General features: G+C 44.3%; 1 protein-coding gene across 4 annotated transcripts in view; it reads right to left on the bottom strand.

Moving 5' to 3' along the window:
* The window catches only part of ELF5 (E74 like ETS transcription factor 5), a 49635-nt gene extending 23530 nt beyond the window's left edge, over nucleotides 1-26105 (bottom strand). The window contains exons 1-3 of one of the 4 annotated variants that reach the window (XM_039537351.1): nucleotides 25958-26105; nucleotides 8298-8358; nucleotides 7644-7895 (exon numbers count right to left, since the gene is read on the bottom strand). The gene's annotated coding sequence lies outside the window, so the exon portion shown is untranslated. Of the gene's footprint in view, nucleotides 1-7643; nucleotides 7896-8297; nucleotides 8359-25727; nucleotides 25800-25957 lie in introns of those variants that run through there. The other 3 variants (XM_039537350.1, XM_039537352.1, XM_039537354.1) reach the window with 3 other exon arrangements.
* Between the last annotated feature and the right edge of the window lie 300 nt (nucleotides 26106-26405).

Below are 26405 nucleotides of genomic sequence, written 5' to 3'. Positions count from 1 at the left end.
TTTCTGATTCAAATTCAGCTCAGATTTCAACTGACCAAAACTAACTTCGTCCACAATCCGTTAAACCAGATTCATTTGATATTCTCTCAGTTTATGACCCATTAATATTTTTTATCTCTTGTGATCATCTGAGTGGCTCCAAGGAAGCAATGAGATACATTATATAGGCTGGAAAATGTGGTGGTGAAGCAATCATGATAATGGATACTGTAAATACGAGATGAGGTTTGTCTGTCAGCTAGAGCAGTACAAAACCCAGAGTAACTATTTCTCTCACGCCGTACTGGTCGGCAGATGTGGATAGGCAAAAGGTGTAAGAGGGCTGCACCATCACAACGAATGGTGCAACTGGGCACACTTCCTGTACACCAAGGAGATCCGAAAGTTCTTGTCTCTCCCTTGGGCCAAGTCTCACAAAGCAACTGCTCCCAATGAGTCCTACATTATTTGCAGTAGAAACAGCTGGTGTTTTGCAGTCAGAACACTAAACAATCACCAAGCGAATGGGCCTGAAGCTGTATTTGACTGAGGGCTTCCTAACCTGCCTCATGTTTTCCCTCTTCCTTAGATTAGTTATGCAAGACTAATTTTAGTATCTTTTTCATAGGCAAGTATCTGCATGGAACTAGTTCCAGTAAAAGGAAGGATCAGCGTCCCTATGCCCATTTCAAATGATGGTGCAGCAGTTGGATTATGTAACAACATGATTGTCAGTTAATCAGTAAAGGCAAGCCCTGTATAAGAAATATCAGTTCAGTATGGACTTGTAATTAACCTACACATTGGGTGAGCTTTTTCATATCACTTTGAAATACCATATCACTTAGTTGGTGGGAAACATTTCCCCCCATATTCTCTTCTCTCCTGTGCACCAAAATCTCCCCACTTTGCAGAGAGCTGGCCTAAGGATTTTGGGGACATCTAGCAGGGAGTTTTTTTGATATAAACACTAAATGTAACCAAATTTGGTATTGAGCTAGTTCAACCCTTATCATTTACAGGAAAACCCTCTGAACTATGAAATACTGAATTAAAAAAACCAATAGATTTAAGAAGATGCATAAGACACACTCCACCACACTCACACCAAGCGTGCACATGCACACACACACACACACACACACTCTCTATCACAAGAACACAACCATCACCCATTTCATAGGAACTATTTTTCTATAGTCAGAATAAACAGCAATGGTCACAAAATCTACATGGTTAAATACTCTCAGCTATTACTGTTGGGTGATTAAGTTTTGGATTTCTAGTACACTTGGGGTAGCACAGATGTAGTGCTCAGACATTTTAGATCACTTTGGATGAATTTGTTCTAGGGACAGGAGGAGTGGAAATACAGTGCAGATGCAGGGACGGATCCTGGGCCCTTCTCATTGTTCCTTTGAACCAATCCTTAGCTGGGGTAGGAATGGCAGAGACCTAGAGGGCATTGATGGAGTGGCTCTTTAGGAGCTGTTATCTGCAGGAGCTAATGAGAGCAACCCCATGGCTTCATAAGGTGCATTGCTGTGGAGAAGCAGATGCAGTGGATTTTTAAAACAGCAATAGACCTCAGCATCCTCCCCTTAACAATCAACTGATTAATAATCCTGCCAGTGATTCAATTCATCTACCTTCAGCAATTGGCAAGTCAGGTGTACAGGTTAAAAACAAATCCAAGCAACAAACTTCCATTAACTGCCAGAAGTTTTGAATACTGTCCTGAAAACATTCAAGTCCTGCACATTATTTTCTTAGTCATCAAATCCCAAATAAGGACTAGACTACTGAATAGAGACAGCCCAGGAGCAATAACAAGATTAATAAGGTGTTTAAACAAGGCTGACAACATGTATGGAAGTCTTACAAGCTCTCCTTTGGAAACTGACATATCACTTCCTTAGCATCCTATGGCTCAAGGATGACCCTCTTTTTAATGGAGTGATGCCAGAGAACTACTGACACAGTGACATCACTTGCTGTCGTTCTTGATTATCACTGTGATGATCATTCTGTATTTGCATATTTCTGTGCACTGCATTTCCTGTGCTGAGGGTCTCTCCCAAGAGGCAAATGGCAGGCACTTTCACCACTTTAGAAAAGCATCTCTAGGGATCTACAGATCTGTATGCTATGAATCAGGTTTGCAAAGGGGCCTCAAGGGGGTCTCCAAAATTTGAGCTGTAGTTTTGCATCCCAACTTTTTTTTGAACATGCAAAAGATCAAATCTCTATGCACACATGGCATTTGGATGTGAAATCAAGTACACACCTAGGACTTGATTCTAATTGCATTGACAACTTGTAAACTGGAGTCAGTGGGATTGGATTCTCCCAAGTTTACTTTGCGCTGCTCAGGCTTACCTGGTACAAAGTGATCCTAAAACAGAAGATTCCCACTGGTGAGTTTCCTGGAACCACCCTGCCTCTGGCATAGCGGGAGGAACAGACATGGGCAGGGGATGGGTGAGAAAGGCTCTGGTATGCTTGAATTTCCAGTGGTGTGAAGTCCCTACAGAGCCCTTATATAAGTAGCATAAATTAAGCTTACCGCCATACACCTTTACTTTGCACCAGACTGTGTGGTTAAGAATCATGGAGCTGTGGTTGGCTCCCTGCCATCTTCCTATCTCTACTGTGCCAGAACTGAGATCGGCCACAGTACAGAATCAAATCCAATGAAGTTCAACTGGTGTGAGATCAGCATCAGGCCCCCAGAGAAAACACACACAAATGCTGGCTAGTCACATAAATTTGCAGCTCTGTATGTGCTAAAACTTGGAATACACAAACAGATCCACAATTTCAAATGGTAGTACATCAAAGTGCACTATGAACTTTCAGTATGCTATAGCAGAGTCCACATGGGAGTTTGCTGAAGCTAGTGCACTGTAGAGTCACACCATGGCTTGCTGCGCACTAACATTCCATGTAGACAAGACCTTACACAATATTCAGTTTTTGAAAGAAAGAAAACCCAAGGAGCATCTCTGACCTTCAGAGGTAAGGTGGGAATTCCCCTATGAACTTCAGCTTGGAGGGGTTAGATAACAACAATAGTTTAAGTATCAGAAGGGTAGTCATGTTAGTCTGTATCCACAAAAACAATGAGGAGTCTGGTGGCACCTTAAAGACTAGCAGATTTATTTGGGCATAAGCTTTCGTGGGTTAAAAAACCCACTTCTTCAGATGCCTGGAGTGAAAATTACAGATGCAGCCATAAATATGAAGATTTAATATATATGATTAATATAACTTATATTTAAAAAAATTAAAAATCATATATATTAAATCTTCATATTTATGGCTGCATCTATAATTTTCACTCCAGGCATCTGAAGAAGTGGGTTTTTTACTCACGAAAGCTTATGCCCAAATAAATCTGTTAGTCTTTAAGGTGCCACCGGACTCCTCGTTGTTTTTAATGATAGTTTAGATATATCAGTCTGAAGCAGCCTAATTTCAGTTGCAGGTAATCCCAAGCAGTAAAATGGGATTTTACTGCTGGCTAATGAGCTAAGGTTGATTAGTATTATTATTTCCCAGTTTGACAGCTGGCGAAAGGGAATCACAGAGGTCCGTTGACTTGCCTAAGGATACCCAGCAAGTCAGTGGCAAGGGAGAGCCAGCAATACAATCTGGTAGGTCTGTGGTTCCTTGTCCTCTGTTGTAACCTCATTGACTAGCCTACATTGATACCCTCTCCTCCCTCCCATGCCCCCCAATAGCTGGAAATAAAGCATTAGGCAGTCTTTTGAGATAGTTAATCCATGTGTGGGCAATGACTAATCAAAGTCTGGATTCTATTCTTGGCTCCACCAGAGTCCAGTGTGATCTTGGGTCACTTAACCAAACTTTTCCTTTGACTCCTTTGTACAGTGGAGTCAATAATACTTCCCTGCTTCAAAGGGTCTGGAGCGGCTGTTAATGTCTGAGAAGCTTGTTGAGACCTTTGGATGGTCGGTAGCTTATGATTGTAAAATATCACAATATCTTTCACTGGCTTCCCTGACAAATGTTGAAGTGTGTTTCTATACTGTCTTCTGTGCGAAAACAGATGGGTTAATGCAGCACAAAGCTCTTCTCTATATTTTTCCACAAGAACCACTCTAGCATAAGACCAGATGTAAACCTAGTAGAGTATCCCTGAGGCTTCCGAGGAAGGGAAACCCCCCAGAACGCACCTGGCCAATTATGAAATGCAGCTCACAGGGGAAAAGTTTCTTCTTGACCCCTGCAGGCAATCAGCTGATGCCATGAAGTGTGAGATTCGAGTACCCATATCATTATCTTAGTTTGCATAATTACAAAAGGTTATTTATGTGAGTGCCGTCTTTAAAACTTGCTGCCACACTTGTCTTAGTGATAACCTCCCATAGCAGTGAATTCCACAGCTTGACTGTACCTTGTGGAGAGAAATATTTCCTTTTATGGGCTCATCTCAATAGGTCAACTTTACTCTGAAGACATCTCTTAAAAGACATGACACCTTCTTAAGATGGCAGTAAAAAAATTAACCCAATTTCCCCTTTGCTTTCTGTATTCGATAGATGCTGGTTATTAGCCACTTCTTGGTTGTCATTTTCCAGAAGTTACAGATAAGTGAAAGACCATTTTCTAGTGCATGTACTGCACTTGTCCTTACAACAAATAAAGCAAAATCAAAACCAAAATTGTTATACTGACAATCAAGGCTGAGTATGTCATGCAAAGTAAGACAGCACACGGTTTTAAAAACACAACTTGTCCAACATGGCTTCTCCAACCAGATGCCTCCTTGCCATCATGTTGACGCTGGTGGCCTAGGTTTGTGCGGCTTTCATAGTCCTCCAAATTGCCATCACTATTTTTTAGAATGTGCAAAACAACAGGTTGCAACACCAAACTTCTCAGCCACTTGCAATTGCTTAGTACTGGACTCATGTAGAGCTCCAGGACTTGAATTTTATTGGCGAGAGACAGGGCCACGCGTTTAGAAGCCATGACACAGCAGAAATGCTCAGTATGTTATGAATGCTGCAGTGATGTGCATGCACATTCGTGTCCTGCCTCAGACTCTGAGACAGCAAATTCATTACAAGTGGAACCTCCCTTCTAAGGAAGTTGTTAATTAGCGGCATGAGAGTTGCTTATATCAAAATTCTGTTAACATTAAAGTCAATGGGACAGGACTGGTTCTCAGGAGAGTGTTGCTAATAACTGAAGATACAGTGGTTGCTGGTTATTAGCAATCCTGATAAAGAATCTCATTTAGATTCAGTCTAAGTCAATAGATAGTTACAGAGCATGAGAATTTGCCGTGATTATAACTCACGCAGTTCAAACACCAGTTACCACTATTGCTCTGCTCTAATATTCAGAACACAATGTTAAACAGAACCATTTGGATCACAGTAAGTCTCCTTCCTTTGTTTTCTGTCAAGAACGATCTCCTATAGCTGACTATAACAGGGGAGAAGAAAGCCATAAAGAGGAACAAGCAAGAGAAAGAGAAATAAGGGTTTCCAGCTGCAATATCAAGAGTTCTGGAAAGAAATGGTATGCTTGTCTTTTGTTTTAAGCCATGATCAGACACAATGGGCCATATTCTCTGTTGTGTTCAGTTTCCATTGCCTGGAAAAGGGGTGGAGGGTTTGACAGGGAGCAATTTCTAGCTTTGTGATGATCTGCCCAGGCCCAGCCCTGCGTGCAGATAGATCCATCCCGTAACTGATCTAAACATGTACCAGCAGGTAAAGGACCCATTCACCAACTGGGGATTGTCAGAATGAAATGCACTCTGGCCATGCTCCTGTGCTGGTGGCTGCAGGGAGGGTGATATAGTAGCCAGCTCTGTGCCCCCTGGGGATTCTCTCATACCAGGGAATTGCCTGGCAGGGGATTTGTGCCCAGCCTTTGCTCTCTTTGCACTGCCTGAGCGACACAGGGGGAGCAGAGACCCCACCCCAAAAAGCACAAGTTCTGCTCTCTTTTACTCTTTGTAAATCTGGAGTAACTCCATTTAAGTCAGCGGAGTCACTCTGGATTTACATGGGTGTGAGATGGAATTTGGCCTGTTTGTTCTGTGGTTGGTTGGAGCACGGCCTCAGCACCAGTGCTGTCTGTGCAGGGCAGTTTTCTTTCTGATGCCCTCAATGAGTAGCAGAAAGCTCAGCATCTGAAGAATGTGTCTCTGAAGCATGGGAGCTGACCCTTTAAAAGCACACTGGGAATGTTAACATTGTTTGCCTGCACCAACAAGCTTCCCTCCCACAGATCACACATTAGAAGGGTCACTCAAACCACAGTGATCTACCAAAGTTTGCTCAGGCATTTAGACTTTGAATAAGTTCCCCAACAACCATTAACTGGAATTATATCAACTATTAGCTCATGAGCATTTAGTCTCAATGCCAGTCTGCAAGAGCCAAAACTGGCCAAACACACATGTTGTTCATCCACATTTGTTTTCCACCTGAATGTTCATCTGAGGCTGTGGGAAACAACCTGAAAAGCTGTAACAGAACCCCAGGGCTCATCACTGCTCACCTAGCCACAGCTTTATATAGGTCAATGCGATTGTCAGATCAGAAACTCTAGCGTAAAGTATGAACAAATGGGTGAGACAGTGCCAAATTTGGAGGGATTAAACGATTAAGTGAAAGATGAAACTTTAAAGAGTTGGAGTCTCTGTTTCTTAATCCCTTGAAATTCAAAGGGACAAAAAAGTAACCTCTTCATTGCTATGCACCTGTGCATGCCTTTGCCTCTTCCTGTAAAGGCATCCTTTGTCTTTTCTAGGGGGCTAGAAAGATGGGCATCCATGGACCTCAGAACAGTGTTCTCTGGCAGAATGTTTCCTTTCTTCTATGTGTGCATTTATGAGGAGGGAGAGTTGCCCAAGATCACTGGGTCTCTCTAAGCCTCAACTAACTTACTTCTGTTCACCTCTCCAAGGCACCAACTCAGAGTGAGGAATGGTTGATGAGATTCTCAGTTTATTGTGGATGACTAACTCCCTCCAAGATGGTGTGGCTGCTCTACAGGGGTGGAGACTGAAGGTCATGGGTGAAATTCTCGCTCCATTGATTTTACCACTCAACCTCAGTGGAACGAGATTTTGACCCAAGTCTTCAGTGCTGGTTCTGTGCGACAGGCAGAACAGGCAGTCACAGAGGATGGCAAAACGTTTAGCAATTATGGACAAAATTCACTGCTGTGCATAGGGTCAGCACAAGGACCATGTGCCATCTACATCCAACATAACTCCCTAAAGAGTGTGTCTGAAGTGGTGCATAGGTCAGCGCTGGGACATGTGAGTGAAGTGACGTATGAACAGTGCACATTGGCCTCTTTGCAGAAAGCAGCAAAACTCCTAGATCCAACACTGCAAATTGCTGAATTAATCCCTTTCAAACCCCAGCTGGCCAGATGAATAGAGATTCACCCTCAACCTGAGCTTTCCTCATGGCAGTTTACCAAGCTATCAGGATCTTTTGGACCATCATGTGGAGTGGCTCAAAGTATGGGATAGGGCCTGGTGAAAGGAACTAGGAATCAGGAGACCTGTGTTTTATTTTCTGCTCTGCTGTTGACTTTCTGTGGGGTAAAGACACTTAACCTCTCTGCTTCAGTTTAATCAGCTGAAAAATAGTTATAACAGCACTTACCCATCACTCAGAAGTGCTCTTAGTCTATTAATGTTTGGAAAGGGCTTTGGAAGTCTGTATTATTTTAGCATGTAGAGCTCTTCCTTAGAATGACCTTGTGAGCTGTCAAACCAGCAGCCCTGGGGAGCGAGCCTTTTGCTCCATGGAATTCCAGCAAGAAAGACGACTTTTTGTGTCTGTGTCTCAAATACTTTGGGCGGCAAAGAAAGCTTCATGCCGCCAGCGTGTTGGCTCAAACAATGATTCTGGCTGCTAAGGAATTAAGCATAAAGGATTAGCAGGCAAATACCAAGTTATTTATATGAATGAAGAACAGTACTTAACCCCTTGTGCATCCCCCCACAGAGGGCATAGCATGTGCAGCGACAAGGGCATGCAGCTATGGCCATTGGAATTTCCACTGTTCATCATGGGACTGCATTCATTTTGAAGGGACATATCTTATTGGACGGTGGTCTCACAATGGGGAGTGCAAGTTTTGTGTGTGGGGGAGACAGAGGGTATGAGAAAGATTGTGTGGGAGAGACTGTGTAAAAGTGAATGAATCAGAGACTGTGTGAAAGAGTGCAGTGTTCACACAAAGAGGCAAAAAGAAGAAAGTGACTGTCTGGCCATCTCATTATTTAACAAAAACAATGTTTTGGAAAGACTCACCATGCTCCTGAGTAGGACTCTGGAATAACTGAAATGGAGACACCTCCCAGAGTTAGCCAACCTAGAGTTTAGAAAGAAGCAGAGGATTTGGGGACAGGACTTGTGTTTTGGCTTGCTTACATAAAAACAAAATAGATAAATGCTCATTTTCTATCTCCTATTGACTTTGGGGTTAGTTAAAGCCTGACCCTCCCAACCAGGGGAAAACCCATCCCTAAAATAACCCAACCCTCATATATTCAGTGTTATTATAGTCAGGAAAATGTAGAGAGGTGACTGGCTTTCTCCCTTTCAGAAGAAGTGTTTTCACTTTACAAGTCAGAAGATGATTTTTTCTAATGGCCCACTTTGCAAACTCATTTTTGTCTCTTGCAACTGGAGCTTCCCTGATAGGCCAATTGATGATGCAGGAGGCAGAACAGAATCCAGCTCATCCTCACAGAGCTGAGTTTGCTCTTCAGGGATAATCAGGCACCAGATTTCATTAGTTATACAGGGAGCAGGTGTATGGAGGGAAGTGCTGCCATTTTTACAGTGACTTTCCAGAAGGTAACCGCAGTTTAACACAAGACCTTACATGTGGAGCCTTGATGGTGTGTCTCTGATTGGTTTGGAAGAGGCACTGTGCAGGAGGGATTAGGAAAGCAATTTTTTTTAAACCTCAGGCACTTTGATGTTAAATAAATTCCTGGTTAAACATCTTTTTCTTTTTCTTCCTTACCAGGGTTTCTTTGTTTCTTGAGAAAACAGTCAGATTACTTATGTAGAGGGGCACAGGGAGCACAACAGGGTTCACTCATCAGCACTTCATTCTACTGCATTGCCACTAACACCTGGGATACACTTTACCAAATTTCTCCTTGTGAAACTGGCTTAGATGTCTTTAAAAAACCCCATCTTTATCCATTTACATTTATTACATAAATCCCATCCCAAACTGCTTCAGTTTTTTTTTAAATTAATACATTTGAGAGATCATTTCCCTGAAATGCAGCCAGTTCTGGTGTGAAATGCAGCAGCTGTTTAACGGTGCAAAACACCACTACATAACAGGTTAAGACAGGAAGTGAAACAGGAGTCAGTTGGCTGCTCTTGCAAAAAGGGCCGTTTGATCTTTAATTACCACAATGAATACAGATATTTCAGCTCATCTGAAAGACAGCGCCTCAAGCAGCAGAGAGCCTTCTAAAGACACCTTCAGGCATTCAGACAGTACTGTCCCAGCTATTATATCACCAGCACCACTTCCTAGCAGGAAGTCTTTCATCCAGTTGTGCACCAAGCCTGACCAGGCTTATTTTAGGTGAGCTGGATGGACCACAACACAAAGTGATATGATTGCAGAGCACAAACAATTAAAATGAAGACAGATTAAGACCTATCCAAGGTAAAGGAAATATTGAAGGTTTTTATATGGCCCCATTGTTGTAGTATCTGAGCACCTTGCCATTTTTAATGTGTTTATCCTCAACACCCTGGTGAGATAGGCCTTCCCTATGATCACCTTTCTATAGATGACAAACTCATCCAAGGTCACACAGGAAGCTGTGGCAGAGTAGGGAATTGCATCCAGGTCTCACAAGTCCCAGGCTAGCTCCCCAGCCATCCAAGTAACCGTCCCCTATGCTGGTTGTGTGGACCTCACCTGGGAATGCTCCGTGGTGCATGCCCACTGTTCCTATTTTCATCTGTTTTCCTTGATACTGGTTCCAAAAGCATCTCCAGCCCAATGCTGAAGGAAGTTAAAAGGCATGCCCCTATTTCACTTCCAACCCATCATTATAGCTTTCAGATATTGACAGGTATGAACATGCTTGGACTGTTCCAGATGCCAAGTCAGATAGCAATTTGTCAGGGGTCAACAACACTTGCTTATATTTATGTCTCTCTTCATTTTTGTGACAGAGGAACCTGGCCTTGAGATGAGGTTCCCAGGAGTGGATGGCTGTAGGGATGGATTGGGAAACTTGCTCTAGTACATTTATAAAAACACCCAATATCTGTCTGTTCTTATTTCCTCTTGGAGCTTATCATGTCCCTTTCAGAGCTCCCCTTTCTTCTTGTATCATGCCTTGGAATTTGAAGATATGTCGGAACACGTCATATTGTCTACAGCAGGAGTGGGATTCATGGTGTTGGTATATACAGGGGCGGCTCCAGGCACCAGCACGCCAAGCACGTGCCTGGGGAGGCAAGCCACAGGGGGTGCTCTGCCGGTTGCCGTGAGGGCGGCAGGCAGGTTGCCTTTGGTGGCATGCCTGCGGAGGGTCCGCTGGTCCCGCGGCTTTGGCGGACCTCCCGCAGGCGTGCCACCGAATCCGCGGGACTGGGGACTTCCCGCAGGCAAGCTGCCGAAGGCAGCCTGCCTGCCGTGCTTGGAGCGGCAAAATGCCTAGAGCTGCCCCTGGGTATATAGTTGCCATAGGTTGCTTTTGCAGTCATCAGCAGTGTCAGTTTCACAGCCACAAGAACCATTCCATCATTTCTTTCTTCACAGTTTCATCAGCCACAAGTATCATTCTATTATTTCTTGCTTCATGAAACCCCCTGAACTTTTTCCTTTTAGGAAAGTGCCTAGCACTTATGGACTTCTCTTAAGCTATATCTGCTCTAAACACAGGAACAATTGCATAGTTAATAGAATATGTATATAGTAAATTTCATCCTGAAGAGCCCTGCAGTACTTACACTGACTGGAAACCAGAGCACTGCACATGCATAGTTTTAAGAATGCAAATAATCCCACTGACTTAATTGGATCTAGTCACATTCTTCAAATTACCTACATGGCTAAGTGCTTTTCTAGAGGGCTGCAAGTATCCAGGTCAGCCATACACCACAAATGCAGTTCTTTTTTGAGCTGAATAGCAGCAGCAGCCAATCTGTTACTGTATGGGAAATATAATACAGCAATTCTTAGGAGGAAATGTGATGAATAACTTTAACTAGACCAAATTAGAAAAGCCCATTAAAAAAAATCGGAATTTAGAGATTGAGGATATTTACCAATTTACATAGGAGTCTGAATTAGCAGAAAAGGGGACTATAAATTGTATTTATAGAGCTCAAGTCACCATAGTATCTAGGTGCTGTGCCCTAGAGAATACTTTCTAGTTTTGGACATGCTTTTATTCCATTTCTATCAATAGAGTATAAGATAGCTTTTGTTTAGTCCACAAAAATGTGATTTTGCTCCAAATTCTGCTAATCAGAAACAATCAATTACACCCAACAACAACAATTAATTCGGCAAACTAGGACTTGCACCGGATACATGAATTTGTTTTACAACCAGTCCTATCATCTCAAAAAAAAAATCAGAATTAAGGGGATGATCTTGTGAAGAGCTGTGAATCTCGTGCTTGGTACTGAGCAGGCTCAACTCCCTGTGGGTTAAGGGCACTCAGGACAGCAGATGATTAGACTCTCTATAAATATTCCTAAAATTAAGGTAATAGTCAAAGCTCCTCTAGTCTATGGAACAGCTACAGAATCTCCAGCCAAGCAAGTCACATAACTGATGCTGATGTCACATATTCTGATCAGCAAGGTCGAAGCCATTTTACAGAGTGAATATCAGATTGTTTAAACAATCAGATACCTTTGGAAATGAAGGGAGCCAAGGTATTTTTAAAAGAAAACTTTTTTAAACAAACAAAAAACCACAGCTCTTCTCAACTAAGAGCATGGAGCCTTTTTTGGGGGAGGTTGTTGTTTTACATGAGATCAGCTCTGAAACCAGCAAACCAAATGAAATATGATGAAAAAATACTGGATGGATAAATTGGTGCCTAGGCACTACTGTGAAGAAGGAGAAAGATTAGCTAAGAAACCCTCAAGATAAATCGTTATTATAGGGCAGCAATAGCACCTTCCCTTCTGAAATGTATGCTCGAGTGACTTCCAGGGGACAAGCTGAGGACAGCTCTTGTCTGCCCTCTCAGCTCCCTCTGCTTCAGGTGAAGTGCTGCACATCTGAGACACCATGACCCAGATTCTTGTTCTCCGTGGGTGCAGGTTTTGATCCATGAGTCCAGCTCTGAGATAGATTTTACATGATTGATAAAGCACTTCGGGTGCCTTGTTGCCATTTGGCACACAAGGAATGGCAAAGACAGGCTCTGGTCTTATATACTACCCGCAAACACAATAGAAAATGTGACAGCAGAGTGTAGCTCACTATCTACCTGTCCCGTATGGTCATTGGTTGATGGACAGCCACCTCTTTAAATCCCTAGTGATGGGTTAAGGTTTCTATTTTTATTATTATACTACTACCAGTAACTGTCTTTCTTAGAGGTAGAGCTGGTTAATTTTTCCAACTGAACATTTTTCTGTTGGAAAATGCCCTTTCATCAAAATTTAAATGTTGATTTTAACAAAATTTAATCAGGACTGGCATTTCTGGTCAAAACCAGCCCCCAAGAGATTCTAGACTGGTGGTTAGGGCACAGGCCATGGGAGATTCAGGTTCAAGTCCCTACTCTGTTTGGTTGGAGAGATCTGGGATACAAACTGCTCTAAGGCAGAGCAGGCACTTGAATCTTGTCCCAGGCTATGCAGAGTCTCTCCTGAAGAAGCTCCAATGATCTTGTTTTCATTCTACCTCAGAATAAAAATAAAATTTCATGCCCTCAAAAAATTTAGCAAAATGAAGTTGTTTTCTGGTCAACCTTTCTCAGGTGCTTTTGTAAGCATTATTCTGAGTACAGACGGGAGTGGACCTGGGTGGGGTTCAGCTATCCCTTTACCTTAGGAGTACTGGAACTCTAAATCCAAGTCTTGACCCACATTTTGCAAAGAGTCAGTCCCCATCTTTATAACAGGTTAAACCAATACATTGGTCCCACCAGAGCCAAACACCCAAGCTCTAGTGTGTTCAAAATCCAGATCTGGGTCTGAATTTTGTGGCTTCAGCCCATGACTTATGAGAACAAGGATCCATAGCTACATGATGTGACAGGAGGGATAATGTCAAATACTGTGTAATTAGTGTAAGAATGTCGTAAAAAGACACCTGCATACTCCGCTCATTGGATTGTTTTACTTAGCTGAGCAGGAAGTTTGGGAATGGACAGAGGTCTTGATTCTATTAGGGAACACTAGAAATGTAAAAGGAGTACTTCCACATGGAATAACGTGGAGAAAAGAGAATAGGTAGGTTCAACATTTCAGAATTGCGAGTATGCATGTAGGCACACAAAAATTCATGGCGATTGCATGTGTCATTACTGGTATTGTGCACCCAGCTGCCAGAATGGTGAATATTAATGGTAGGATGTCTAAGATGGCCTATATTTATTACAATTGTGTGCGCAATTGTGGTAATTGTATTTGAATATTAGATGTGTTCTTGTTCATGCAGTTCTGAAAATCTGGGCCTGACATTTAATAGTGACTGCCTTCCATTCAGGACAGACTTTACAAACTTTGTACCAGTATATCTTAAATACATTGACATTCCATGCTTAGTGAAAGAGGATTAACCCTGCCCTCTGATAACTACTGTTTAGACAGCCTGATCTCTCTCTCATTCACCAAAAACTGAAATATAGTCACGTTGGCGTAAAGTGACGCCTACAATCAACTTGCCAGATGCTCAGCTATTATAAATCTGCATAGCTCATTTAAAACTCACTGGAGATGCACAGATTTACATCAGCCAAAGATCTGGCCTGCAACCTCATTTATGGAAACTAGTTGGTGACTCAGCAACTCTGCTCTTGATGTTGCGATTTCTGAATTTCTGCAGCTGCTGCTGTGGGGGGTCATTGCCCATACAGGTGCTCCCAGGATTTTCACTGCTACACCGACCTAGATGAGGTAAGTCATCTTCACTGTCCAAAACCCAGTGCTCCTGTCTGTGTCATTAAACAGTGCCTAGTTCCCCAGTGATGGGATCACTGGGATTGACCAACCTTTTGAGGCATTGCCCATTGTGCTTGGATCGTCTGAATGCAAATTCCATATGGCATATAAAGTTATGCAACTAGAAAGTTGCTTCATCACTGATAAGACCCAAACTCCTGACATACTTGTGTTGTTGTTGTTACAGGAATGCAGTATGAAACACTAGAGTAAGGTCTGTTCCTTGCACAACAGTCAGGCTGGCTACTATGTTTTTGGCTTTTTTTCCTGTTTTAAAACTACAACATTTTCACAATATTACTTGTAAGCTGCAAGAAGAATTAAGGTCTATGGTGCCAAGTCAGGTGCTTGAAATGAAATGATTTATGAAGTTTAAGGGCAGTAGGGAGGCAGTGTTGAAAACTCAATGAACTTCACCGATTAAGGTAGAGCACTCCAGTATTCTTGAGGTTGCATTTTAGAGTGGTAGTCAAGCCAGTAGTTAAAGCATGACGGGGCAGGGTAGTAGTAGTACAGAACAGGATAGTGAGTACCTTTTCCCTCTAGTCAATACCAACTTTGTTTTCTTTACACTAGCAATACAATCAGTTTTTCTTTAAAAAAGTGTCCTATCTGAGAATCTTATTTTATCTGGCCATTTAAATTAAACCCATTAGCTAACCCCAGACCCTCCACTACTATACTGCAAACTTTACTCATTTGTGCAATTCCTTCTGATTAGTTGCACTAGTCAGGGATTATTATTTCCTTATTTCAGTGTTAGTCTGTATCAGCAAAAAGAACAGGAGTACTTGTGGCACCATAGAGACTAACAAATTTATTTGGGCATAAGCTTTCGCGGGCTACAGCCCACTTCATTGGATGCATGCAGTGGAAAATACTGTAGGAAGATATATATATATATATATATATATATATATACACACATACATACACACAGAGAACATGAAAAAATGGGTGTTGCCATACCAACTCTAAGGAGACTAATCAATTAAAGTGGGCTATTATCAGCAGGAGGAAAAAAAACTTTTGTAGTGATAATCAGGATGGCCCATTTCAAACAGTTGACAAGAATGTGTAAGTAACAGTAGGGGAAAATTAGCATGGGGAAATAGGAACTTCAAAAAACTTCTAAAACAGATTCCAACGAGAAAATGCAGAACTGGAATTAATTTGCAAACTGGACATCATTAAATTAAAGCTTGAATAAAGACTGGGAGTGGATGGGTCCCTACACAAAGCAAAAACTATTTCCCCATGCTAATTTTTCCCCTACTGTTACTCACACCTTCTTGAAATGGGCCATCCTGATTATCACTACAAAAGTTTTTTTTCCTGCTAATAGCCCACCTTAATTGATTAGTCTCATTAGAGTTGGTATGGCAACACCCATTTTTTCATGTTCTCTGTGTATATATATATATCTTCCTACTTTATTTTCCACTGCATGCATCCAATGAAGTGGGTTTTAGCCCATCAAAGCTTATGCCCAAATAAATTTGTTAGTCTCTAAGGTGCCACAAGTACTCCTAGTTCTTATTACCTTATTGAAAGCAAGGTTGCAAGCCTGGTTCCAGTGAACTCTATGAAGGATATGTACTGCTTTTGATTTTGTACCATTGTCCACTAGATGGTGCTCTTTCCTTTACCCTAGAATTGCCTCTTTTTATACAAGAGATTTGAAGCCTCCATATCTGTGTAACCTCTTGTTCATATGTATGCATTGTATGATCAAGCAGGGCATACCATACGGAGTGACTGTACTAGACCTGGTATTTGTTGGACAGACTGCTTTCCTAATTCTTTGGTGTATCATGCAAGACTGGCCTGCCGCATCGTTAGAGTCCAGAATTTACTCAGGGTGCCATGCCGCACTGTAAAAGTATGATATTGCTGCTGAACATTATAACATTGTATCATTACATCACAATACAATATGGGATTGTCACACAGCCATGAGACATCATGGCACAATTCGGGAAAAGTTTTCAGAGAGCAAGGCCGCCCAGAGGATTCAGGGGACCTGGGGTCTTTGGCGATGGGGGCGGCGGGTCCCGGGGCAGAAGGACCCCCTGCCGTGGGTCTTTGGGGCACCTCGGCAGCGGGTTCCAGGGCGGAAGGATCCCCCATTGCCAAATTGCCACCGAAGACCTGGAGCAGAAGAAGCTCCAGGGCCCCGGGCCCCGCGAGAGTTTTCCGGGGCCCCCGAAGCGAGTGAAGGACCCCACTCCAGGGCCCCCGAAAAACTCTCATGGGGGCCCCTGTGGGGCCTGGGGCAAATTGCTCCACTTGTCCCCCCCTCTGGGCGGCCCTGTCAGAGAGAAGAAAAGTGGTGTTCCCCATGCACTCCTCTGCACCAGACTAAATGCCACAGTCTTATAGGTCACATATTTGTCAGCCATAGAAATATTGCATGAAATGCCTCCACTGAAGTGTTTTAACTCTTCTGGGACCGTGGACTGGTGCCCACTGGCTATAACAGTGATTCTCAACCTGCAGCCCATGGGCCAATCAGCTCAATAAGCACACAGCTGCACATCCTCAGTGCCATAGAGATAGTATATATATTGTGTGGATGTGGCTCATGTTATACATTGAGGGCTGCATATGAGGCCCAGAATGGTAAATAGGTTGAGAACCACTGGGCTAGAACCACATCACAATGGAGAAAATGTTGCAAGGACAATGAGTCAAACCGAAACAAAGTTGGAGTCATATAGAAAATACGTTTGATGTTGCGGCAAACAACCCTGCCCCTCATTACTCCCAGAGCAGGTGTTTCATTCCACCAGGGCCAGTGCAAGGATATTTTGCGCCCTAGGCGAAACTTCCACCTTGCACCCCCTGTTTGACGTAAACATTGATTAAGAAACCAAGATGACTTTTCCTTAAAATTAAGCAATGTTGGTTGTAATGGGAAGTACAACCTTTTTAGTCACGTATACTTCCTTCCTTCATTCTTTCATATCAAAATCTACCACATTTTATTCTACCTTTAGAATATCCCATTATCGTTATTAATAAAATTAATAAAATTAGAATGGCGGATACTCCGTCATACAACAACAACTGACAATATCAATATGACAAATTTCAACAACCTACACACGCATATTGGCACATGATAAACATATACACTCAAATACTTAACATACATACACAATTGACACAAAGTATTAGCAAAATGATGCAGCAGCAATTGCCAGAGTCTTAGATTGGAAACAACTCAACAAAAATAGTTAGCCTCAGTCAACAACCTCCGAAAACTAGTAAACTTAGTATTATAAACAGCCTGCCAGAATGGGTAATGGCTGTCATCATTGCCACTTCGTATCCTAGTGAAGCAGAACGCTTGTGCCTGCAATGCAGAGCTGGCGTAGGTAGGGTTACCATATTTGGACACACAATGTGATTGTCGGAGAGGGAGGATTTGGCCCATGAAACAATCACTGTATTAAGATGTGGCCTGTGAAAAAGTTTGAGAAACCTTGACTTAAATTTCTTTGGTGACATGATGTAATATTCAGTTCTGCCAACCTCAAACATTCAGAACTCATGAGTGGGGCCCCCACAAAACCACTCGATATCTGACCTATCAGTCCTCATCCTCAAAGGAAACCTGCAAAACACTTTTCAAAATATGAGCCTGGGAGCTTGAATTCAAAACGTTGCTAGACATTAAAAATCATGATCTTCATAAAGATACTGGATTTATGGTTAATTACAAAAACCTGCAACCCACTAATCTCCCCTTTTGTCCTGGAATTACAAGGGAGTTAATGGGCTACTTCACCTTGAATGGTCCCCTTGAATATGTGCTAATTACTTGTGCTAAACTATCTGTTAGATCTAGTGTTTAGCTGTGACACTGTTAGTACCTTTACAGACCTGAAGAAGAACTCTGTGTACAGGGCCGGCTCTAGACCCCAGCGCGCCAAGCGCATGCTTGGGGTGGCGTCCCGTGGGAGGGCGGCAGGTGGCTCCGGTGGACCTCCTGCAGGCATGCCTGCGGAGGGTCCCCTGGTCCCGCGGCTTCGGTGGAGCATCCGCAGGCACGCCTGCGGGAGGTCCACCAGAGCCGCGGGACCAGCAGACCCTCCGCAGGCACGTCTGCAGGAGGTCCACCGGAGCCATGGGACCGGCGACTGCCAGAGCGCCCCCCGCGGCGTGCTGCCCTGCTTGGGGCGGCGCAAATCCTAGAGCCGCCCCTGTCTGTGTAGCTCAAAAACTTGTCCCTCTCACTAACAGAAGTTGGTCCAATAAAAGGTATCACCTCATCCACTTTGTCTCTTTTAAATAATGTGACAGCACAAGGAATTGTATAAAATCATATGTCCCTGTAGCTAAACCCCCTCACCCAGGTCCTTTTCAAGTGTTCATAGTAATAAGTTCAATAACAGATTTGCAGACCTTTGATATCTCAACTTAAAAATGACCTGACAACTTCCCAATAACTGCTGAAAAGTGCTTTTTTGAAATGTTCTTTATAAAATAGGCCCCTCCCGTATGATTTCATATTGTAAAGTTTGTCTTTAAGTTTAAACTAATATTTACTGAAACTTCTGTTTCTATTTGACATTGACTCCGCTTATGCATAATATGTGTTTCTTACTTTACTAATCACTTCCTTATGTGGGAAGTGTGAAACCAACAGTCTTGACATGATTTTCCTAGTTTTGTGGCTGTGTTTTATAAGCAGTTGAATTACTTTTTAAAATGTTAGTTACATTAATTTCTTTGCATGCTGTGGCTTTCTGAACAGTTTAAAGAGCAGGATACATCATTGCAGCTGGAATTGTTTTCTTGATTTAAACGCTGCAAATAAAAAAAGTTGGGGCATATTTTTGAAAGTTAGGTTAATACAAATATCAAGTATTTAATCACATAACTTTTTAGATAGGTTTTCTCATAGATATACCAGATTAATCCATACAGGGAAATACAACTAGAAAGTCCAAGGTTTTTTTGAGCTGTGGAGGCTTGGCCCTTGCAACATGAGGGAAAGGGGACCCCGAGTGGCTGCAACTTACAACTCCCAGGTTCAGGTCATTGGCCGTAGGGGTCGGTGCCACAAAGGTTTCCTGCCAAACCAGCCAGACGGCGATGGTCAGGAACATTTCACAGGAAATCCCACTCTGCCTGGTGGCCACGGTCCACAGAAGCATCCCTCCTAGTCCTGCGCCGCATCCCGCTGCCGCTCCCAGGGCAGGAGCCAACACTGGGCTCTGGTGCGCTGCGGGGGACAGAGGCGGCGGGCAGCATCCGAGCATGCAGCCGCCTCCTCTGGCCTCCAACTTTCCCGGCTCCCTGAACCGGGGGGCCTGAAGCAACTTCCCACCCCACCCCCAGCTCCGGCTGCTGCTGCGTGGGGGAAGCACCCGGCCGGGGGTGCACGGGCTGGAGAGGGTGGGAGCTGGAACAGTTGGAGCCCAGGGAGGAGGCGGCTGCATGCTCGGGTGCTGCCTGCCGCCTCTGTGCCCCAGCAGGTCGCTGGAGCCCAGTGTTGGCTCCTGCCCTGGGAGCAGCAGCAGGATTAGGAGGGATGCTGCTGTGCACCGTGTAAAAAATTTTTTTGGGGCACCGCTTTTTGGCACCCCCAAATCTTGGCACCTTAGGCGGTCACCTAGTTGGCCTAGTGGTTACACTGGCCCTGCATTCCACAGGAAATTCTGCTCCCGTTTAGGGTAAGCCTTAAGGTTATGGGCATGGGTACAGACGTGAAGTAACCCAGAGTCACAGTGCTTTAGCCCAGCTAAGGTGGCTCACTTCAGAGATCTTGCTTGTACTAGATGGACAATTGGGGAGGGAAAAAATGAGCACAAGTAGGATGGGCAGCTCCACCTCCACATTTCAACACAAAAGGAAAGAGAATAATTAATCCCTTATATGCCATGTCCCATCCCTTCAGCCTTCTGCTCACTGCCACATATTTGAGGTGTGGAATTCCTGCACCCACAACAGCCTGCAAACTGGTCTATGTTAAACATCTCTAGGACCATAAAGATTCCCTAATGGGGAACATATGCCTGATGCCTAGAAAATATCTGCAAGAATTTGCAGCAGTTACATGAATTGACTTCTGAGTTAGCTGATGTATCACATTATATGACTGCAGGGACACTCAGTCCCCATCTGCTCTGAACTCTATATAGTCCAAATTGCCTACTCTTCCTGGGGTTTGGTTTTTATTGGTAACTCAAACGGCAAAACGTACAACTCAATCCACCTAGAAGGTGGCTCCAACTTCTTTTATATCCTTGTTGGAGTTAACATGCATGTGCCAAACTGATTCAGCAGGAGTTATCCTGCACTTTCATGCAGAGGTTCAAGCAAGTGAAGAAAGGACTTGACAGTGGAGCCCTGCATCCCTATGTAGGATCCTAGGTCCAGATCCCACAAAGCTACTTAGGTGCCTAAACCCCAGAGTTAACTTAAACCTGACACTCAGGGGCGGCTCTAGGAATTTGGCTGCCCCAAGCAGGGCGGCACGCCGCAGGGGGCGCGCTGCCGGTCGTCGGTCCTGCGGCTCCGGGGGACCTCTTGCAGACGTGCCTGCGGAGGGCGCGGCTCCGGTGGAGCATCCACAGGCACGCCTGCGGGAGGTCCACCCGAGCCGCGGGACCAGCGAACCCTCCGCAGTCGTGCCTGTGGGAGGTCCGCTGGTCCCGCGGCTCCGGTGGACCTCCCGCAGGCATGACTGCGGAAGGTCCGCCAGAGCCGCCTGCCGCCCTGCCAGCAAAATGCTGCCCCAAGCGCACGCTTGGCGCGCTGGGGTCTGGAGCCGGCCCTGCTGACACTTAAGCACTGACATCCAATTTTGGTTCCAGTGGAATCCTCAAAACTCCCATTGATGCCTGTAGGCACCTAAACTTACTCAGTGCCTAAGTTTTCAGTCAGAGTTCCCTAGATGCCTACATTTCTGCTTCTGGGCATGCACACTACTGCCCATCTCCCACCAAGTCCCAGAGCAATTCACAAATCAGAGAAGACAGGCATTTGGCCACCTACATCAGGTGCAGGGCTCAATCTGTTAGGCATGCTCAGAGGGCTCCTGCTGGATCAGGACCCTTTCAAAATCCACCTGGAGAAAGAACTGCTCATCTTATAACTTGCAGCCCAGTGGTGAGAGCATCTCCTGAGGATGTGGGAGACCCAGGTTCAATTCCTCTCTTTGCCTCAGGGGGAGATGGGAGACTCCTGTTCAAATCCTACCTCTCAGGAAAGTGCTCTAATTACTGAGCTATGGAGCTGGGGTACCCTCAGTCTCTCCTGAGGAAGCTGTTCCACCATGTATAAGTGATTAGAATAGTGGAACTGGCCTAGGGTCTCCCCACTCACAGAGTCTCTCCACCTCTTTCCCCATGACTATTTGAGTATTTATTCACAGTGGAACAGTCATTGGGCCAGAGATAGAATGACTCTGCAGTCCAATGGTTAGGACACTGACATGGGAGACCTCAGGTCCTGCACCAACCACTTTTTAGCCACAGTGGAACAGTTGCAACAGGAGAGATGTCAGGACACCCCCTCTCCCACCATTAAAATATCATATAGCTCAGTGGTTAGAGCACTGTCCTGAAAGGTAGGAGACCCCTATTCAAATCCTCCCCACCACAAGCAGAGGGTGGTATTGAAAGTGAGTCTCCCATATCCTAGGGAAGTGCTCTAACTACTCAGCTAAAAGTTGAAGGTGGGCAGTTCCTATGGGTCCTCCAGAGATTTTGCATGGAGCAAGGCAGGTGCCTCACTCATTCTCACTGAAAGACCTGAGGAGCCTAAGCTGCCTGACTCCAGGCGGTGGGTTCCCATTCATAGATTGCTATCAGAGCTAGATACTTCCGTGCTTTCCTGCAGCCTGGACTTATCTCCAAAAGGGGGAGGGGGCATAGGACACACCACTGTTGTTGGAATCTCCCATTAGCTAGCTGAGGTGGATTGAAGCCTGACATCCCGGCTTTTGTGGAGTGTTATCTCTCCCCATTAATCAGGTTACAGTGTTGTGCCTGTGACTTACTAAGCACTTAAAAGTTAAGCGCCATGATGCAGCATTGCAATGCCTATGTGCCTTTGTGGATCCTAGAGCTTGCCATCCTGTTACTATGCCTGTCTCTTTTTGCCCCACCACCCCCACGAACATGAAACAGTTCTGCGGTGATCTGGAAGCCTGCTTTCACCATCTCCGACTCAAAGAATACTTTCAAGATAACACTAAACAGTGCACTGATACACAGATGCCCCCCACCAACAACACAAGAAGAAGAACTCCACATGGACTCCTCCTGAGGGTCAAAAACGACAGTCTGGACTTATACATAGAATGCTTCCGCTGATGTGCAGAGGCAGAAATTCTGGAAAAACAACATTGCTTGCCTCATAACCTAAGTCGTGCAGAATGCAATGCCATCCACAGCCTCAGAAACCATCCTGACATTATAATCAAAGAGGCTGATAAAGGAGGTGCTGTTGTCATCATGAACAGGTCTGACTACCAAAAGGAGGCTGCCAGACAACTCTCCAATATCAAATTCTACAGGCCACTTTCCTCAGATCCCACTGAGGAATATACTAAGAAACTGCACCATCTACTCAGGACACTCCCTACACTAATACAGGAACAAATCAACATACCCTTAGAGCCCCGACCGGGGTTATTCTATCTACTACCCAAGATCCACAAACCCGGAAATCCTGGACGCCCCGTCATCTCTGGAATTGGCACTCTCACTGAAGCACTGTCCGGATATGCGGACTCTTTACTCAGACCCTACGCCACCAGCACTCCCAGCTATCTCCATGACACCACTGATTTCCTGAGAAAACTACAATGCATTGGTGATCTTCCAGAAAGCACCATCCTAGCCACCATGGATGTGGAGGCTCTCTACACAAACATCCTACACACAGATGGAATACAAACTGTCAGGAACAGTATCCCTGATGATGCCACAGCACAACTGGTTGCTGAGCTCTGTGACTTTATCCTCATGCACTATTATTTCAAATTTGGTGACAATATATACCTCCAGACCAGTGTGGGCACCTGCATAGCCCCACAATATGCCAACATTTTTATGGGTGACCTGGAACAACGCTTCCTCAGCTCTTGTCCACTCACACCCCTTCTCTACCTATGCTACATTGATGACATCTTCATCATCTGGACCCATGGGAAGGAGACTCTGGAAGAATTCCACCACGATTTCAACAGCTTCCACCCCACCATCAACCTCAGCCTGGACCAATCTACAGGGAAGATCCACTTCCTAGACACCACGGTACAAATAAGTGACGGTCACATTAACACCACCCTATACTGAAAACCTACTGACCGCTATGTCTACCTTCATGCCTCCAGCTTCCATCCCAGACACATCACATGATCCATCATCTACAGCCAAGCGCTGAGGTATAACCACATTTGCTCCAACCCTTCAGACAGAGACCAACACCTACAAGATCTTCACCAAGCATTCTCAAAACTACGATACCCACATGAGGAAATAAGGAAACAAATCAACAGAGCCAGACGTGTACCCAGAAGCCTCCTACTGCAAGACAAGCCCAAGAAAGAAACCAACAGAACTCCACTGGACATCACCTACAGTCCTCAGCTAAAACCTCTCCAACGCATCATCAGGGATCTACAACCCATCCTGGACAACGATCTCTCGCTTTCACAGGCCTTGGGAGGCAGGCCAGTCCTCGCCCACAGACAACCCGCCAACCTTAAGCATATTCTCACCAGCAACCACGCACCGCACCATAGTAACGCTAACTCAGGAACCAATCCATGCAACAAACCTCGATGCCAACTCTGCCCACATATCTACACCAGCGACACCATCACAGGACTGAAACAGATCAGCCACAACATCACCGGTTCATTCACCTGCACATCCACCAATGTAATATATGCCATCATATGCCAGCAATGCCCCTCTGCTATGTACATTGGCCAAACTGGACAATCCCTACGTAAAAGGATAAATGGACATAAGTCAGATATTAGGAATGGCAATATACAAAAACCTGTAGAAGAACACTTCAACCTCCCTGGACACACAATAGCAGATTTAAAGGCGGCCATCCTGCAGCAAAAAAACTTCAGGACCAGACTCCAGAGAGAAACTGCTGAACTTCAGTTCATTTGCAATTTGACACCATCAGCTCAGGATTAAACAAAGACTGTAAATGGCTAGCTAACTACAAAAGCAGTTTCTCCTCCCTTGGTGTTCACACCTCAACTGCTAGAAGAGGGCCTCATCCTCCCTGACTGAACTAACCTCGTTATCTCTAGACTGATTCTTGTCTGCATATTTATACCTGCCTCTGGAAATTTCCACCACATGCGTCTGACGAAGTGGGTATTCACCCATGAAAGCTCATGCTCCAATACTTCTGTTAGTCTATAAGGTGCCACAGGACTCTTTGTCGCTTTTGACAGATCCAGACTAACACGGCTACCCCTCTGATACTTTATGCCATAATAATGTATTAGTAACAATAATCTGAATAGATACATATAGCGCTTCTTAGGTGAGGCTCTTTACAAAAGTGATGATCTCATTTCACAGATCCAGAACTGAGGCACAGAGCAATTAAATGACTCACACAACACACCACAGTGAGTCCATGGCAGAGTTGAAAACAGAAGCCAGGTCTCCTGGTTGCTGTTTCCCAATACACCTCAGAGGGCAGTATAATAACGAGATTACAAATAGACCACAGGGAAAAGATAGCTTAGTGAAAAATGCTACTAAACAAAAGGACTGTAGGTGTATTTAAAGAAGGGCAAGGTACACTATGGTTTATCCCTGCAGGGAAAGGTAATCTGAGGCCAGAATGCACAAAGAATCTTACCCCAAATGATAAAATCTGCACAGAAGAGGACAAAAAGCAGCAATCACAACTGGAAACAAACCAAACTCTTCAAAGAGTGCATCAAGATTCCCAGTGTTGCCAAACTCAAGTGCTCATAAATCACAGACCAGGCTGCCCAAGGAAAAAAAACAAACAAAACCCCACAAGACTTTAAAAGGTTTATTTAAAACTAAATACATTTTGTATTCTTTTTATTTGCCTTCTGGCTTTTGACACTTTAGTTCATACTCAGGTCATGTCTTTGAGCTTTTCTTTGCAACTATGAGGGCTAGAAACTTATTTTAAAAAAAGCCGAGAGTCTCACATAATCAAATGACACAAGAAATTGGGGCTCTAAGAAAAACACCAACTATCCTGAAACTTGCATTGAAATAATGAGCTGGCAACGCTCTGGCATAGTGCAGTGATTTGCTGGCGGGGGTGGGGTGGGGCTGAAACTTTTTCAATTATAAGATGGGGTCATGGTATGTGAATGCTTGAGAATCAATGACTTAGACCTAGATAAAGCCTGCCCTGCAGCATTATGGCACAAACCCTGCAAAACTTCTGTTGAGAGAACCACAAGTCCAGGAAGGAAGGAAATCTGCACTCTGACTTCAGAGACACAAATGGAGCCTTATGAAGTGCTCTAAACTAGTATTTAAAAGCAGGAGATATCTAGTAATGCAGTAAACTACCTACCAGCAGAGAAATATCAAAGGACCTCCATGTTAAAGGGATGTGCCATGCCAATACCCCTTTGTGGCTCAGGTGTGGTACCTCAGGTTACCCTATTCTAATGGGGTCATCAGTAAGTTCCCTATCAAGGATTCCAGTAAGGCAAAGCCAAAAGAATATATCAAAATAAACATACCCTCTTTAAGACGGCCTTAGGAAGAGAGGAGTCTTAACAAAGCTCATAAAGCCCTTACCTCAGAGCCCTGGCTCAGAGCTCCCAAATTTAGAGTTAGGAAACAAATTATCTAGCCCCCAGTTGGGTAAGCAACAGACATGACTTTAAATCCTCCTCTCCTGATCAGGGGCCTCTTCTTGCTTAAACAGCCCAGCCTCAGGGTGGGATCAGGGGATCCATGATTGCATCCAGCCTTGCTTGAGCTGTAAGGTGAGGAATGTTCTTTACCCCATTTTAAATAAGGGAAAGTCAAGACAGAATCCAGCACTTCCAATCCAGGAATTCTACCCCAAACATTCTCTTGCTGAGGCTTTTTAGTTTCTAACTATAAATATTGATCCTGTCAGATGCTGAGCACCTTCAGGTCCCGTTTATTTTACTAGGAGCTCAGCACCTTGCAGGCTCAGGTGTAGTGTATTCAATGGGAGCTAAGGACCATCAGCATCTTACGAGAAAGATTCAGTATT

This window comes from Mauremys reevesii, linkage group 4, assembly GCF_016161935.1.
Source record: "Mauremys reevesii isolate NIE-2019 linkage group 4, ASM1616193v1, whole genome shotgun sequence".
NCBI lineage: Eukaryota > Metazoa > Chordata > Testudines > Geoemydidae > Mauremys > Mauremys reevesii.
This window is presented reverse-complemented; position numbering and strand designations above follow the sequence as displayed.